This window comes from Microtus oregoni, unplaced genomic scaffold (genome assembly GCF_018167655.1).
Source record: "Microtus oregoni isolate MIOR12 unplaced genomic scaffold, Mior012 000012F_ref0000307, whole genome shotgun sequence".
In the NCBI taxonomy this organism is placed as follows: Eukaryota; Metazoa; Chordata; class Mammalia; order Rodentia; family Cricetidae; genus Microtus; species Microtus oregoni.
In genome coordinates, this window is record NW_024543071.1 from 43200910 (window position 1) to 43214590 (window position 13681).

General features: G+C 45.1%; 1 long non-coding RNA gene across 1 annotated transcript in view; it reads left to right on the plus strand.

Annotated features, from left to right (window-relative positions):
* Nucleotides 1–13681, plus strand: part of LOC121453769 — a 62035-nt gene that overhangs the window by 27268 nt on the left and 21086 nt on the right. Inside the window, exon 2 of the long non-coding RNA XR_005975072.1 lies at nucleotides 2482–2600. This is a non-coding gene — a long non-coding RNA (uncharacterized LOC121453769). The remainder of the gene's footprint in view (nucleotides 1–2481; nucleotides 2601–13681) is intronic.

The following is a 13681-nucleotide window of genomic DNA, read 5'->3' on the forward strand; positions in this document are numbered from 1 at the left end:
CTGTTTCTGGGCTATCGGTTATGAGCCAACCAGTTCCTTCCATTTCCACTAAAGGTAGTATCAAACTTGGCAGGCCCCTCCTATGCTATTTCTGAACAAAAAGAGCTGGAAATATAGAGGGGAGGGCCAGCAGGCCCTCTTCCCCCTTTACCCCATGAGTCATGTGTTTTAAGGAAAATGGTGTGACTGCCTTTGGCCCGTTAATCTAGCCTTAGCCTTTCCTGCTAGGAAATGCGAACCACATGGGCTGCTAGTAAGGGTTGCACTAAAGTTCTCTGTGCCTCTGTGAAATGCTGTTGCAGCTTTCTTCAGGTTTATATCAGAATTTATTGTGCATCAGAAAACCCGAGAGTGCTCTGTGAAGGATATCACAGTGCAGAAACTGCATCAGAAAACCCGAGAGTGCTCTGTGAAGGATATCACAGTGCCGAAACTGCATACAGAAAACCTGAGAGTGCTCTGTGAAGGATATCACAGTGCAGAAACTGCATACAGAAAACCCGAGAGTGCTCTGTGAAGGATATCACAGTGCAGAAACTGCATACAGAAAACCCGAGAGTGCTCTGTGAAGGATATCACAGTGCAGAAACTGCATCAGAACACCGAGAGTGCTCTGTGAAGGATATCACAGTGCAGAAACTGCATACAGAAAACCCGAGAGTGCTCTGTGAAGGATATCACAGTGCAGAAACTGCATCAGAACACCGAGAGTGCTCTGTGAAGGATATCACAGTGCAGAAACTGCATACAGTTTTGCACAAATCACTTATTTTTTTCCTTGTATTTAATTTTTTTTCAAACAATATATTTTGATCTTACACGATGTCTGGTGACCAAAGTGGGAGGCTTTAGCCTCAAAACATATGCTACCAGTCCAGCAGGTGTGAGAACCAAAGTTACATTTTAAGTTTTAATTACTATACCATAGAGATCCATGAACCCAGTATTGGAAATACAGACTCTCAAGGCCTTACTCCACAAGTGTTGAAACATCCTGCTTTTTAAACAAGGTCTTTCGTCAGGTGGTGGTGGTGCATGCCTTTAATCCCGCCCTCGGGAGGCAACAGCAGGCGGATCTCTGTGACTTCGAGGCCAGCATGGTCTACAAGAGTTAGTTCCAGGACAGGCTCCAAAGCTACAGAAAAACCCTAATTTGAAAACCCAAAACAGGGCTGGAGAGATGGCTCAGAGGTTAAGAGCAATGCCTGCTCTTCCAAAGGTCCTGAGTTCATTTCTCAGCAACCACATGGTGGCTCACAACCATCTGTAATGGGGTCTGGTGCCCTCTTCTGGCCTTCAGGCATACACACAGACAGAATATTGTATACATAATAAATAAATAAATATTAAAAAAAAGAAAACCCAAAACAAACAAACAAACAAACAAAACAAGGGGATGTAGTTCAGCTGGGAGAGTGCTGACTTAGCATATCTGAATCCTTGGGCTTGATGCCAAGCACCACAGAAGACTGGACATGGGGGCCTATGTCTTTAATCCCAGCACTAAGGAGGTGGAGGTAGAAGGGTGCTAGCCTGGGCTACATGAGATTGTCAAAACAAGCAAAGAAGAACAAACAAATAAACAAGCTGCCCTATGGAATTAGGTCATAGATTACTGGGCAAGATGTGGGATGTCAGACCGATGCCTCCCTCAAAGGGGAAGATTGTGGAGCCAGAAGCAATTAAGAAGCAGTACAGGAGAACTTCTCTGCACTTTTGCAAGCCGGACTTGCAAAGAGCAAAGGTTTCCTGTCTCCATCTCTTCCAGGGAGAACACAGGCTAGCCATTGAAGAGAGCTCTAGACCCTCACTGGCATGGAGAGGATGCCAGAGGAACTACTTTTAGCAAACTTAACTAATTACTCTTCATATCGCACTCACGTCTTTCCAAGTTGACCATGAGACTTGATGTCTTTTGTAAAAACCGTGTCTCTTTTTAAAAATTACCATTCTTTTTGAAGATGTTACATAAAAACTGCTACTCAAATCTCTCTATTCTCTCCCCCCCCCCCAAGACAAGGTTTCTCTGAGTAGGCCTGACTGTCCTGAAGCTTGCTCTATAGGTCAGGCTGACCTTGAACTCAGAGTTCCACCTGCCTCTGCCTCCCCAGTGCCGGGATTAAAGGTGTGTACCACTGACGCCTGGCCAAGGCTCCTTCTTTATGAACTGCCATGCTCAGGGTGTCAGAATACAGAGAATGCATATCTCAAGTATACACATCAGTGGACTTCTGCGTGCTGTTGCACACAGACACTCTAAACCTCGATAGTGTGTCCATAGCTCTGTACCCCATGCGGCTCATTGGTCCGACAGCTGTTAAGTGCAGAAATGCTATACACACTTGATTTGGGTCATTCCTGTTTTGTTTAGGAAACTGAAACAGAACCCCGGAGTCAGTCCTGTAGTCATTGGGTCCTCATTCCTCATGGGATGAGAATCTGGAACTCAGGCCTGTTTGTGATCACATTTTTTCCCCCCAGTTTCCAGAAGGTTCTTAAGAAGAGTTGCCTGAAAAATTGGGAGAAGGAAGCACGCCAAGCAGGAAGGCCTAGCAGAGGAACACTGTCCTGTAGATGCTGAAGCTGACGAGGCTGCCCAGGTAACTCTGTGGGTGAGTTCCCTCCTCAGCAGCAGTTGGGGATTCCTGAGAGCTAGGCTGCTTCCTCCCTCTCTGCACAAGACAGGCATTTTCAAGGTCAGGGGTGAGGCCATCGCTGGAGTGGTGCTGACCCAGCTTCGAGGTAATTGTCCTGAAAGGGTGGTTAGCACAAGCATTGGGGGAAGGAAGACGGCTGGCTTCTGCTATTGGCTATTGTCACAGCCTCTTTGGCAGGCCTGGTTTCTTGCTCATAAATATATGCAGACTTTCTGAAAGGGCTGGAGTACTCTCAAGGCAAGGAGAAAACATGGTTCGGTTGGTTGTTAGCTCTTCAGTTGCTCCCGATTTTAAGAATCAGGGAGGGCAGATGGGAGACGAAACAGCTGTTGCCGGGGGCTCCGCGGGAAGAGTCTATTAGTTTCCACAACTGTTGCGGAAAAGGTAACTTCATAGCAACAACCACAACAACAAAGGTGTCAGAATGTGAATATGTGGAGATGCTGCTCCAGGTGCGGGGAGGGAGATCGGCTTGCGTGGCCTCCGACCTTAACTTCCAGTGTATATATACCCTGAGGAATCCAGGTCCTCTTCTGAGGAGGTCATTAGGGAAGTGATACTGGGCCAAACTGAAGTCCTGTGTGCATGACAACGGTCAGCTGTTCAGGAAGTCTCACAAACTTCTGCTCTTGTAAGGTAGTAAAAACACAAAAGAGAGAAGACAAAACAATGGGCTGGTTCCTACATACCTGCTTAACAACCTGGACTTAACACCCCCACCAGCTGTAATTGAGTGTGTTAAGTCATAAATCTCAAAGGAGGTGAAAGTTCCGTGGCAGATAATGAGTTGTCTCCATTTTCTCCTCATTCATGACTTCGGTGGGGGGGCCTGGTAGAGCAGTTGTGCTGTCTTTGACAAGCAGCTGCAGATAGGTGTGTGGGGGGAGCGTATTTCAGGCAGTCTTTGCAGTGGTCTGTCCTGGTTTTGATGGGGGCACTTTGGAAGCTCTCATGGGAAAGTGGTTACTTGGTACTCGCACTGGGCAGCATGAGATCTTTGCGTCTTCAAAGACAGAGACTTGTTAAAAAAAAAAAAAAAAAACAAATGAAGGAAATTCCCCAAAGAATCTTCCCAGGGAGCAACAAAAACATCCGCTGTAAACAGCAGGTTCATCTTCTGACAGGTTTTGTTTGCAAATGATAACAATTACAGGTAATTTTTCATTTCAATTGGAGGAGCAGGTATTAAGGAGGGGGGAGGGGCAGAGAAAAGATGAGCGCACAAGCTCTCCCAAGTGCCTCATTCACTCCCAGGTCTACAACCTGAGCTGCGTGGAGGACCAGGTAGTGGCTCCCCGTTCCATTAAGAGATCTAATTGTGGCTGTTCCGTCTGTTGGCAGATGCAGTTTCCACATAACAACGGCCCAGAGACAGAGCTGCGTGATTAATGCCTCCAGCTGTCATATGCCCCATTATCTGTGCATTTGCATAACTTAATGGTTTAGGACAGGGGAGAGAGGATGCTTAATTTAATGTTTAGCAGGCCCTTGATAGCTGAATAATTTAAGAACTGTCAAGGGGGGTCAGTCCTACACCAATTCAGCAAGACAGCTATGATTTCTGCATATCGTTAAAATTCTTACTGGGGAGATTTTTTTTTTTTTTTTTTTTTTTTTTTTTTTTTTTTTTTTTAGGGAAAAAGAACAACAATGCCTGAAAGGAAGCATTGATTTTTCTGTTAACCATTTCCTAGCTGTGGCAAGTGGAAGTTTGTTTTTTGACAGCGGCTGCTTGTCTGAAGACTACTGGGAAAGCAGGGTTCTCTCCTCTTCCCCCTCCTCTCTAGACACCCCCTCCACCAACCCTAAGCCCAGCTCCTACCCTCTCTTTCTGATCTTGCCTCCTTTTGTTCCCCTCAACCACCTCACCCTTTATGCCCTATTTTATGACCCACTTACAATCCTCTCTCGCTCTTTACCTCCAGCCTCTCTTTTAGCTGAAAGGCAGATGGGGGATGAGGGAGGAGGGAGGTGTTGAGGGAGGAGGGAGGTGGAGAGGGAGCATGGACAGGGAGGAGCATAATTTGCTTAAAATCAACTAACAGCCCAGCCTGCTTTCAATAGGAAACACTGTCAGTTTCATTAGTTGCTAATGAATATTATTAAACTAATCTGTCATTTGTTTTCTAATTATGTGTCACCAGGCATCACGGTGGCAGCTGAGGTGACTCACTAGTGAATAATGTGTAGCGCTCCCCCTATTCTTTTTTTTTCTTTTTCCAGAGTAAAAACAGCAAGTGATTAGCAATCATTTCACCCGACATAGTAGGTCACCCCAGCCCTCGGTCGTCATTTTTCTCCCACACGTTCTTAGCCCTGCGAGGCTTTTCATTCCTCAGTCTTGGCAGCCCATTCCCAGGTGATAGATCTGGGCCACCTCAAACCTCAGAAAACCTTGCTTCTCAATTCTCGGCTGGTGTGAGACCTGGATTTTGGGCAACTCGGTTGCCCAGTATGTTATAGACTAGGCTCTGATGCTTGGCTGGTCATGAAGGTTCGAAGTGGTTCTGCTCAAATGCCTGGTACTTTGATGGCCCAGCTGGACTTCCAGGTCCCTCTCTGTGTGCAGCCTCACTAGTAGGATGTGGGAGCTTACTTGGGGGCTTCAAGAATTCTGAAGGATGGAAGTAGAAATTGTCTGTGGCCGTGGATACATGCGGGAGATCTCATTTTCATCACATCTGAGACAGTGCTGAGACAAAGACTGACGAGGTGATGGGGGTGGAGGGTGCCTCTCTGTGACAGGTGGAGGGATGTAGGTGGGAGTGTGAGTCTGAAGAGATGGCTGGACAGTTAAGAGACCAGTGCTGCTCTCGCAGAGAACTGGACTTCATGAATGCCTTCCTTCAACTGCATCCTTCATTTCCATTCTTCTCAAGAATGGATTACTCCATCTCTGGACCCATTCTCCCAATCTCTAAACCTGCTTGGTCTCAATGCAAACATAATAGTGCTGCATTTTTTTCCCTTCCTGAGATAGGGTCTCACTATGCAACCCTCGCTGGCCTGGAACTCACTATGGAGATCAGGTTGGCTCCAATCTCACAGAGATCCATTTGCCTCTGCCTCCCGAGTCCTGGAATTAAATGTGTGGACCACTACACCCAACTTTGGGACAGATTTTTAAAAACACTGTCTACACTTAAGGAGTCTGTGGTCTCCCTGTCTGTCTGCTCCCTTGCCATTGTAGCTGGATTCTTGGACCCACTGATATTACCCAGGAGGGGCAGCCAAGTTCCCAAAAGGCCTTTCAAAAAGGTCTCGACCTGTGAATTTAGGGGGAACGCAAGCATTTAGATCATGGCAGCTTATTTCTACTGGCTCTTTCCAGAATCATTTAAAAACTTTTCTTCTTTCTTGACCTTCTCTCCCCTCAAGATGAAGTGTCCTCTGAAGTCTGCCCTGAGGTCTTTCCTATTCTTCTTCCACAATGGCTGTGTTTTCTTGTGGAAACCCAGACATCCAGCACAAACAGTTCTTGAGTAACAAGTATCCATGTGCATGCAGAATGCACACTTATACCACATGCACTTACGGTTGCTCACAGGACATCGTGACATCCTTGACTCATGTACAATTCACCTTTGCATGTTTGAGAAGGACCCAGTTTTCACCTTCTTTATCCATCCCTAGTTTCAAGCCTTTATCCTGCAGGTTCCTTCATCCCTCTTCATCATCCGTCATCACACAAACGTCCTGTTGGGTTCCACTCCTTCAGAATGTCTTTTTTTTTTTTTTTTTGCCTTTACGTTGCTTGTTATCTGGTCAGAACATGGCAACCATGCAGGAAAGCTGTTTTCCCTTCTAACCTCCTCTGCTTTTATCCCATTATCCGTCCAGTCGCCAGAGAAGTGCGGCCAAAATGCAAGCAGAGCTAAGCCGCTGTCCTACTCAACATCCCACAGCGGCCTTCCACTTCTGAGTATGTCAAACCTTCAGTTCGGCACGCGAACTACTTTCTGCTGCCTGGATTCACACCCCTCCACTCTCTGTGCCACATTTCCTGCTGCTTTGCACCTTTAGGTCTTTGCACATGATTTATCTACTGAGATTAATCTCTCTCTCTGCTTCCATTAGGCAGCTCTTTTATTCATGTCAACTCAGCTCAAGTTACAGATAGCTTCCTGGGAGATATTTGGCAATGTCTGGAGGATGTTTTGTTTATTTTAGGTTGGGGAGCTCCTGCTTAAGGATGCTGCCAAGCATGGCACATCCTACAGAGCACAGTGACAGTCCTCTTCTACGTGAGGCTGGAGGACCCAAATGCTGAGCTTCGGACACTCTGCTTTCTATTAGTTTCCATGCTATTGTATATTTTTTTGGGGGGGGGGGTTCTTCTTTTTATTTTCTTCTGCATGTTTTTGATGACTGTATTGATTTGCTTATATTGTTTGAACCAGAGGGCAGGCTTTTCTGTCCTGACTGTACAGCATCTTAAGAATCAGTTACTTGAAAACTACAGTTGATATGACTCCTTAATTACTCTTGTCTGTACTATATTGGATGTTCATGAAACTATTATCAGTCATTTACAATTTAGAGTGAATGAGGTTGGGTGAGTTTTTGTCCTTGATATTAGAAAGAGATGGGGTGCAAAAAAGGTACTCATGTTGTCCCTCATCATTTCTGGGATGTTTTAATTCTGCCCCACCCCTTTAACTACAAACATTTTTGAGAACACATCTATTGTTTATTTTGGTTTCCTAAGATTTATAACAGTAGAAATTTGAGGGGAAGAGTGTTTTACTTGGCTCTTGGCTTCAACGATGCCCTTCTGTATATTCCTGGGAAGGGGGTGTGTAGAAGTCTATAAACAACATTCTGAAGTCCTCTTGCCAGATAGCTTCTACATACGTTCTGCAAATGGGCGGAACTGGCAGGACATTAGGGAATGGGAAGATAGAGGAGAACACTCCTATGCCCCTGGAAATGCAGAGGCAGTAGGGTAGAAGGCCATCCAGACTCTTGTTGCCCTGACATCTTCATCAGTCAGGAAAGTACCCATAGATCTCAGCTCTGAGAGCAGTGATGATTACTTAGATGTCTCTAGGCTCTAACTAAGCATGACTTGCTTAAATAGCACCAGCAGTGAGAGCTCTGAGGGCCTCAGGGGTGTAGCAGAATAAAATGGAAACTGTTATGCTAGTTGACTGGCTTCTCTTGTTGGCTGTGCCTTTTCCAGTTCCATGCCCCCACTATCCATCTTCCTACCCAGTCACTGCATCATGCTGGTTGCTTTCTCTATGGCAAGCACCAAGAAGGTGTGTCTAAATACAGGTTTTCCTACTTCCTGTCCTTGATTTGCTGGGAGTTGGCAAAGTTGTGAGGATTTAGCATCACGATTCTGACCCTTTGAGTTGCTTTCTGCCCCAAGCCAGTTTTCTTTGATGTGTAATAGTTCATATTGCCATCTAAGTTGGGATACACTTGTTAGCTGGCTGGTTGGTTATCTGTATCTCGTTGGTCAGAATGAACTTTGTCAAGGCACAGATTTTCTTTTCATCACACACTATCTCCTAAATTGAAGATTTCTCTGGAAATGTAATAGGAACCTGAGATCTCCTTAGTGAGTGACTTAACTCATGTGTTCAGGGTGCTTTTGGGCCAGTTCGGAAAGTGTTCCATGTATGTGTTCTTTGTTCTGGCACTGTGATAAGGCTGCTCAGGAGAACACAATATTTCACTCAACACTTTAGGACTTAACTATTAATAACCCAGTTTCCACCAAGAAAACAAATTCAGAGTGTTAGTAACTACCATATGGTCACATCAGTAAAATTGTCTGAGCCAGCACTGGCCTCAGGTTGAAGTCTAAAGCTACATTCCTGACCTCGGTTATGCAGGTATTTTCTTAAGCAGAAGAACAGGTTCTAATGTCCACAGCCCAGTGCGTGAGAAGAGCTCACTGTGACCTGTTTTCTATTTGTGGAGAATTGTAAAGGGGAGCTTGAAAGCTCCAAACATCAGGAAGTGTGTCTTACTCAATGTTCTATTGCTGTGAAGACACAGCATGGTCATGACAGCTCTCATAAAAGAAAGCGTTTAATTGGGGCTAGCTTACAGTTTCAGAGGTTTAGTCCATTATCAGCACGGCAGGAGGCACAACAGCACACAGGCAGACACAGTGCAGGAGAAGGCACTAGGAGTTCTACGTCTTGATCCTTAGGCAGCAGAAAGAGAGAGAGTAGAACCACTGGGCCTGGCTTGGGTTTTTGAAGCCTCAAAACCCACCCCCAGTGACACACTTCCTACTTATCCTTTCAAAGAGTGCCACTAAGCAATTAAATATAGTAATCTATGGGGCCATCCTTACTCAAACCACAGCATAGTGGGAAGACTGATTCCTCTGATTGCATGTGTTCTGCTGTAGACATGCGCTGAGATACCATTCCACACCCCACCAAGAAGTGCGATTATTACTAGTATAGAAGAAGCATGTTGAAAATGGAAAGACCAGTCAGAACTAAAAACTCAGGGAGCTCCTACAAGATCTATGAATAGTTTTAGAATAAGTTTTCTTAAAAAAAAAAGAGTTATGTATTTCTTTGTGTATCCCTGTGTGGGGTGTAGGCACAGAATACTTTGGATAGGCATGTTCACAGACTTGTGCACAAAGGCTAGAGGAGGGTATTAGTTGGCCTCTTCTATCATTCTATTATTCTCTGACTATTCCCTTGAGGCAGGGTGTCTATTACTCTCTGACTATTCTTTTGAGGCAGGTTGTCTCCCTGAACCTAGGCCTCATATTTTCTTGGCTAGGCTGGAAGCTAGCAAGCCCCAGTCATCTTCCTGTCTCCATCCTTTCAGAACTGGGTTACAGGAATGTGCTGGATGCCTGGATTATCTTGTATGCATTCTGGCAGCTGACCTCTGATCCTCATGAGTATGCAGCAAAGGGTTTTAATCACTGATCCATTTCTCTAGTCCCATTTCAGTAAGTTTTTAAATGCAATTGTTAATTCCACAAACACTAGAGGCCCAAGAAGTATAATGCTTTCTGTTATTGTGTACATGCATGCATGCATGCATGTGTGCAGGGCTAGAGATCAACATTGGGTGTCATTCTCCAGGATCCATCCACCTTGGTTTTTGAGACAGTTTCTCATGGGAACCTGGGATTTTTGGATTTGGCTGAGGTAGCAGGTTAGTAAGTCCTAGTGATGGTGGTCCTCCTGTTTCTTCATTCCCAGAACTGTGCTTCATTACAAGCACATGCTACCATGTGCAAACATTTTTTTTTTTTTTGAGACAGGGTTTCTGTATAGCTTTGGAACTTGTCCTGGAACTAGCTCTTGTAGATCAGGCTGGCTTTGAATTCATAGAGATCTGCCTGCCTCTGCCTCCCGAGTGCTGGAATTAAAGGTGTGCACCACCACTGCCCGGCTCCATGTGCAGACTTTTACATGTGTGTGGGGATCAAATTCGGGTACTTATGCTTGCACGGCCAACCCTTTCCCAGTGAGTTACCTCCATGGTCTGCTTCCTAATCTTCCATGTAAAGTACCAATCTTACTGTAGTAAAGTCAACATCTAGAGACCCTGGTGTGAAATGGGGCAAATATCCATAGTGTATTAAATTGAAATTTTACGCAACGTTATTGGGATGGTTAGCTTTAATTGTCATCTTGACACAATGGAAAAATCACCTGGGAAGGGGACCTCAATAAGGGGTTGTCATAGGTGATGTCCCCTGAGCTAAACTGCTACTGTCTTCATTGGATGAGATAAAGACTACAGCAGAACCTGTTGTCTATTGGCATTCTCTCCCTGAAGGAACGGGTAGGGAGGTCATTGACCCTGTCACCCAAGGGTTCAGTCACTTCTCTGACATTTGTGTGTAATTCTGTCCTAATTACGGTTGTCCTCCAGTAGTGTATGGGTTGGGGAAGATGAGGAGAAGGGACCTCTATCTATGCAGCTAAGGGAAAGTTTCGTGAGGGCTTTCCAGAGTGGCTGCTTTGAAGTCATCTGCACTCCTGTCAGTAACCCCGAATCTGTGCTTTATAAGCAAGCCTAATAAAGTCGTTGGTTTCTCAGCGTGAACTCTGGTCTGTTAAGCCTTGGAAGGGGGTTAGAGGGGTGGGTGTATTTCATATCTCTCACAGCGAAGGAATTTTAGAAACAGGGATTGTTTAGATTGGGTTGGCCTGTGGCCAGCAATGGACTGTAACCTAGGATTATGAACTAACATAAACCTTTCCTCTTCTAAGTAGCTCTTTCCAGGCCTTTTTTTTTTCTGTCTCAGCAACAGATACTGGCTAAACTTCTACGGTAAGCCACATACTATTTCATTATGTCCAGTGAACATTCTGTGCAGCGACTTGGGGGAGATGACTTGATTCTTAATGGCCCTTCCTCAGTTTCAAAGAAAGGTAGATCAGGGAAGAGACTTGTTAGCTCCATGGTAAAGACTCCTCTAAAGCTTTGTGGATGTCATTGCCAATGAGAACTTCCTCTAGCTCCAAGGAGCCAATGGTCACGGAAATGAGGGGTGAGTGGGGTGCTTACAGGAGGTGAGGCGATCTGATAAAGATTTGAAACTAGTCTAAAATGTGTCTCTTTCCCACGATGCCTAGAAAGGGTCCCTCCTATTCCAGTAAGGAATTCATTCTCCATACTGGCGGTCCACAGTGACTAGAAAGCTCACTCTATATGGCCTTCAGCCACTCACACTTGAACCTAGTCCATCTTTCCACATAGTCGATATCTGAGAATCTAAAGTGTGTGCATGCGTGCGCATGTGTGTGCATGCATGTGTGCATGTGTGCGTATGTAGGTGTGCATATGTGTAAAATATCCAGCAACAACTTATATTGCTTGATAGGCAAGCCCAATTGAACAGCCATCAAGTTTCTTCAGAAGAGGCCTTTGTAGAAATTGGGGAAAATACTTCCTTTTTGTTTGCTGTTTTAGAACTAGAGATGGATTCAAATTAAAGGCTGGGGTGAAATCTTTCATTCTGTATCTAGCAGAGACTCAGAAAGGTGAAACTACTTGGCTAGTTGCTTTGTTTTTAGAGCTGCAGGGTAGTTTATCTGTATAATGAGGCAAGTACAGATCGCTCCGGGACCTGGCAATATAAGAATGGGGCTCATAGACACCCAAGATAAATGGTCTTCCAAGCTCAGAACGGGAGGGGTGACTGAGGCCTATATGGTACGTGGTGGCATCTTCTAATATCTTTTATCTGTTTGTGCCAGGATTGTCCAATCTTTTCCTTACATACGACTCCCCCTTCGATTATGCTACTGGTAAATTAGCTTTTGATTGGGGGAGGCGTCGGGTTCTTAAATTCTTCTAATGAGATGCTATTTGCCATCTTTTAGATTTTCCTAATTTTTCTCGACAAGACCAGACAAATTCTGACAGTTACTGCTGGGGCAAAGATGGAGTGGAGACCAGCAGGGTGGCTCGCGGAAGCCCCGAACTAACCATGCACCGTTCCCCACAATGGCTATTTTGCCATGGTTCTGGGACTGGGGGTAAAGTTGAGGGTAAATGTATTCTTATTTTGGGGGCAAAGGCAGAAGAAATTGCTAGTTCCCACTGAGTTTTTATTTTTGTTGGAAATGGACCCGCCTCACTTACTGGAAACGATCAGCTTTGAACAAGCAATCTTTAGGAAGCTTCTTTGTAATGGCAGAATAAATCTACCCTTGCGTTTCTCTTGAAATAACAAGGAGATGAAATACAAAGGAAACGCCTGTGCTCACCGCCATAAATCAGGCCTGTTGCTGCGAACGGCACATATGGTAGGGTAACGTGGCCCACCGCTCTGAGACCTGCTAATGGAAGGCCATATGCGCTCCTGTAAGATCAAAACACAACAGGCCTGGTTTAAGACTCCGCAGTGGCCCAGACATGCAACTCACTTGCATTTATTGGTTTGTGCTCCTGCTTTAGCGCTACTCATTCCTACTGCCATAGTCTCGCCCTTCCCTCCCTGTTTCTTTGTATCTACTGCCATAGTCTCGCCCTTCCCTCCCTGTTTCTTTGTATCTATCAGGAATTGAGGGGGATGAGTAATTTAAGGCTTGTGTTTGAGCTTCACGGAGTTCTTTGAGTGGGCAGAGGCCGCTGGAGTGCACAGGTGTCTGGAATGGAAGGCATTACTTGGTGCCTCAGGACACAGCGCTCTGGGTTTGCAGACTCAGCTTTGCGATGCGCTAATTAGAAGGGGCTGGGGCTTGGTGATTAAGTAGGCACGGGAAGAGGTGTTATGGCGTTTTCTTTTCTCTTCTTTAAATAGGGGAGTATGGATTGAAAAAAAAAATGAAAGGGCCTAGTGTTTACAAAATGAGTGAACGAAGCTGACTGCACAGCTCTTAGTGCAGCATGGGTAAGTAGCCCAGGAAGTTAGCACTGCGGGGTGCATGGCACATGTTTCTTGTCGGGACCTCAGAACACCTTGCGAAACATACGAGCATTCGTTTTGACGATACCCCTCAGAGTGGTGTCGAGAGAACATATTGCCCTCTGATTTGTTATGTTCCATTCTTAGCTTCCTTTCCTACTTAGAGGGAATATCACACAGCTTTGAAGAGACCCACGGTGAATGCCAGAGAAAGGCATCTAAAAGGGAAGAAATAAAGAACTCAAAACTACGCATGCTTGCTATTAACATAGAATGGATTTGTACACTCCTTTTGGTTATCAACATCCGACTGTCTGAGTCAGGGACTCACTCTGCAGCCCAGGTTGGCGTGAGACTGACAGCAGTTCTGCCTTGACCTTATTCAAGGCTAGGATTACACGCAGGTGATACCAGGTGGGGATTAATTACGATCATTAAAAAAAATACCTCTCCAACAATATTAATGAAGACCCAACTTTTGAATTATTTCCTGAATCCTTGTTCATAGCATTTGTCATTATGCTTCTATGTACACCTTTTGGTGTGTCATTGTTGGTATGAAGAACAAAACTTTGTCATGAAGGACTGTGGATCTATTTCTTTGATTATGTTTCCTGTGCCACCAGTGTTATGGATTTGGTTCAAAAGCCAGCACTGGGGTTGGAGAGAT